At 37.5% G+C, this 4,336-nt stretch overlaps 1 long non-coding RNA gene across 1 annotated transcript; it reads left to right on the forward strand.

Moving 5' to 3' along the window:
* Nucleotides 1-333: 333 nt before the first annotated feature.
* Nucleotides 334-3,527, forward strand: LOC128635205 (uncharacterized). Its single transcript, XR_008398124.1, has 3 exons — nucleotides 334-501; nucleotides 658-725; nucleotides 1,291-3,527. It is a non-coding gene; the product is annotated as an uncharacterized LOC128635205 (long non-coding RNA).
* Nucleotides 3,528-4,336: the final 809 nt, after the last annotated feature.

Raw genomic sequence — 4,336 nt, forward strand, 5'->3', positions numbered from 1 at the left:
TATATTTCTGAATTTCTTGAGTTAATAATGATGTCTGGTGAAAATTTCATGTGAATCACCTCATTGGAAATATATTTACTGAAAACGTTCAAGACTTATTTCCCCCCACTGTGTGTGTTTGGGGAGATTACATGGACCGTGGGTAGGTGGGGTGGAACTTAAAAAGGGTATCTTTGTACATTAACAATGTTTCCAATAGAAATAAACGAAACTTCAACAAGCTCCAGGAAAACAGACACAACACCTCCATCAGAACCGCCTCAGAGTACAACAACAAACTCTCCACCTGCATCATCCTCAACAACACTGGAACAAGGTAAACAACAAACACAGCAGCCTCCCTCTAGGTGCCAAAACTTTTCATCAGCAATGAAAAAACACATCTGTATTATTACATTTATTAACATTTTGGTGTGTTTTATTACACAGTTTTCGGCATTCTGGCGGTTTTACTGTTGGTGATACCCGGTGTAGTGGCATTTATTTGTTGGAGACGCAAAGGTATAACACATGCGCACACACAAAACAGATTCTGAGATTGATGAATTGAAAACCTGTAGAAGCAGCAGCAGTTCTTCTGTAAGTGTCTCTGGATAAGGAAAATGAAATTGTGTAGTTTCCACTAGAGGTGTGATTTCTGAGGTCTTTTCTCTTTAGGAGGAAGATGTGGAGAGAACGTGATTACCGAAGGACGTCCGGACTGTAAGAGAAAGCAGAAGGATCAGGTTAGTGTACATGCAGGCCTGAGCTCAGCTGCATTTTTATTATTATCTTTAATGTCTTTGAATCAGAAGATAAATGACTGAAAAGGAACTATAAAAATTCATCAAATTCTCCTCGTCCATCAGAGTCCTACTGTATTCTTAATTTAATCTCCATTTAATTCTGCATGGCTTCTACAGTAACAGTTATAGCAGATTTGTTTCTACCTTTAGAGATTTAGTTGTATTTGTGATACACTGCAGGTAACACACATGAAACACACATGCTTTCACTGAACAGTGAGTTATAGGAAAATATCTTCTGCTGCTTCTATCAGAACTATATGGGCAGTGTTTAGCTCAGTGGTTGCGTCATTGGACCTCTCCTTGGAAGGTTGTGAGTTTAAATCCCAGTTCTGCTGCTGGACCCATGAGCAAGGCCCTTAACCCTCAACTCAGATGTATAAAAGCACTCGAAACTGGTGTGTGTGTGTGTGTGTGTGTGTGTGTGTGTGTGTGTGTGTGTGTGTGTGTGTGAGAGAGTGTGTGTGTGTTATATGTATAATTTTCATGTTCTGTCTTTCCACAGACTGAACCTGGTGTTACTTACTCTACTGTAACCCACGTGAACACAGCCGGAGCAGCACGGGTCCAGATCAACGCTGGAGACAAAACTGAATATGCCAGCATTCTAACAATCTAATCCACAGTAAATATCTAGAATAATACTGAATACATGCAGTATATTAAATACACACCATGGGAAGCATGATAAACATGTTACTGTGACTTTTTTTTATTTGACCATAAATAGCAGATTTAATCATATTTGTGTGCTGATGGATAATCCTGCAAATTATATTTTTAATGTTTGTGTCATTTATTATCATTTATTATTTTGTATAATTTGTTTTTTTATTTACATTTATGACATTTAGCAGACACCCTTATCCAGAGCGACTTACATTTATCTCATTTAAACAGCTGATCAATTGAGGGTTAAGGGCCTCGCCCAAGAGTCCAACAATGGTAGCTTGGCAGTGCTGCGGCTTGAACTCCTGACCTTCTGATCAGCAACCCAGAGACTTTAACCACTGAGACACCACTTATATGTTCTAGAAATCTTTTGTCATCACCCTGTTTTGCGTAATACGACTGCCGTAGAAGTTCTTGTTTGTGACTGTCGTGGGAAAGTCTCTCTCGACTGAATGTGTGTTTCTAAACTAGTTGTGGTGAAATTGTTGTGAAAACGGTCCTTATAGCATGTTAAATGGTGCGTGATAGTGTGCTTGTTGAGTGTGGAGTATCACACAGTATTCTCTGTGCATGGCAAAACTGTCATTAACTTTGAGAAAGAGGAAGTAGCCATTTTCCCATCAGTCCCCACTGCCCTGACCACAGTCTTGCAGTCCCTCTGACATGCTGAGTGTCTCACAGTGGCTCTGAAGTACCATGAGAACGCTAGTTATGCATGCAACTGTGGTTTTATAAACTGCTAATACTTGTCAGAGGTGTGTGTATGACCTTGCAACAAAGTCATAAAGTGACATGATTGTAATTTAGCATCCTGCAGAATCTTGTAAAAAGGGACCTTAAAGGACTCAAGCACATGCGAGGAGGGGAATTGCTGTTACACCTGCTGTCAGTCCTTAATAATGTCTGCCACTTGTCAGAGTGGTAGTGAACCAGCCTCATGCTGATGAATTGTGCAGCTTATTCCACTGTGAGACCAAGTGCTGGAAATAGGCATTGTGCATGAACCGCTGACATGAACCAATCCTGTGGTTGCACGGCATAGATTACATCTGACACCCTTAGCATTCAGTGTTTAAGTATGTGCAAATCTCACTTTGCTGGAACATAACATCCTCTTTTCCATAAAGAGAAGAAGAGAAGAAAACATATGGACTATGGCTTATATACAGCATGGTATAGGGTTAATTTATTTATTAATTCATCTTCAGTAACTGTTTTATCCTGGTCAGCGTCGTCATGGATTCGGACTCTATCCCAGCAACACTGGGCACAAGGTGGGAGAATTCAGATGGGACGCCAGTCCATCTCAGAACACCATTCACACACATTCACACCTGGGGGCAATCTAACATAGTAAACCTGCATGTTTTTGGACAGTGGGAGGAAACCGCACACACAAACACAAGGAGGATGTGCAAACCTCTGCACAGACATTAACATGATTTCATTTAATGATCTATAAGGATCTTGTTGACTGCACAATCATGTCTACACTCTTTTATTATCTGTTTGTCATATTCTAAGTCTTCCAGGCATCTCACCAGGTCTAAACATTTTTTTCTGTTTTCTTTACGTTAAGTTTCTCGCTCTTCTTGGTTTTGCTTGTGCACACACTTCTTAAATAATATAATATTCGCATCATTTGAAAATATATTAAAGCTTTTACTTGAAATATTTGTCAAATTCCTGTAGCTTGTTTGTAGCTTATACATTTTCATACTATTTGCAGTGATAAAAATAAATACAAAATTACAGTGGAGCATGATATTTGAAAGTTTTATTTTAGCACAATCACATCCCTAATATTTTCACATAAATAAACACAGTTGAAGCACAGAATTTTATCAGAATCATAACGGATTAAAATGATTAAACCAACAGCCTCGGATTTCTGGCTGCAATAATTACTACACACCACCAGATGTCGCTGCGGTCTAAGTTTTCAATGCTCCAACACTTCAGCTCAATCAGGAAGAAGTATCAAGAATTATTTTTTATTAGTTCACCATTTTGTGAAATCTTATATATACATGGAAAAAGTTTGATTGAAATGTAACTTCTTTAAAGAGTTGTAACTAATATGCAATTATTTAAAACTCATTTGTTAGAAGAGGAGGACTTTATGAAAGACATTTTCTGCTTGCTGTAAATAAAGGATCAAAATTGCTCTTATAACAAACTAGGCTGGATAACATTAATATGAGAAAAGCTGGGAGAGAAAACTATGTTTTGATTCAATCAAACTTTTTATCCCTCAGATAAATAACATCGTTTGTAGAACCTACATCGTTTGTAGACAATGCGTTTGTTCTGTTTCTTGACTTTCACGAAGCTCCTGATAAAACAGCATCAGTTTATGGTTACAGCACTTACGCTAGATTATTTAAACTTTATATTATAACACAAATGGTTGCATTTCTTTATTACAAGGATCCTCACATCTTTTGAAATCAGTAGATGTATTAAACAATGCTGCCCAGTATAGTTAAAGCCATTCCACTAGTACTTTTAATAATGGTGAAAATTGTTCAATTCTACAACTGCCTTAACATTACACTCGTCATACATGGATGTGAAATTCTGGAAACATCGTCTCAAACAGGTCATTAAAGAAGAATGTTTGGTGAAGTTTTGCATCCTGTATCAGGTAAAAGAAACTTAATTTTGGATTTATTTCCTGAAATTGAATGTAGGAAGTGTCAGACAGACTACACTGGCTTTCCTGTTCCCCCAAATGTTTAAAAAAAAAATCCTTTTAAAGTCTTAAATAATGTGTATCTTATAAATGATTAGTTAAGAAAGATGTTTAATTTCGACAATAACAGCTGCAGCTTTTGTGACGAGCATATAGAAACATCTGACCATCTATTCTCTGAGTG

Source organism: Ictalurus punctatus, chromosome 2 (genome assembly GCF_001660625.3).
Source record: "Ictalurus punctatus breed USDA103 chromosome 2, Coco_2.0, whole genome shotgun sequence".
NCBI classification, from domain to species: Eukaryota; Metazoa; Chordata; class Actinopteri; order Siluriformes; family Ictaluridae; genus Ictalurus; species Ictalurus punctatus.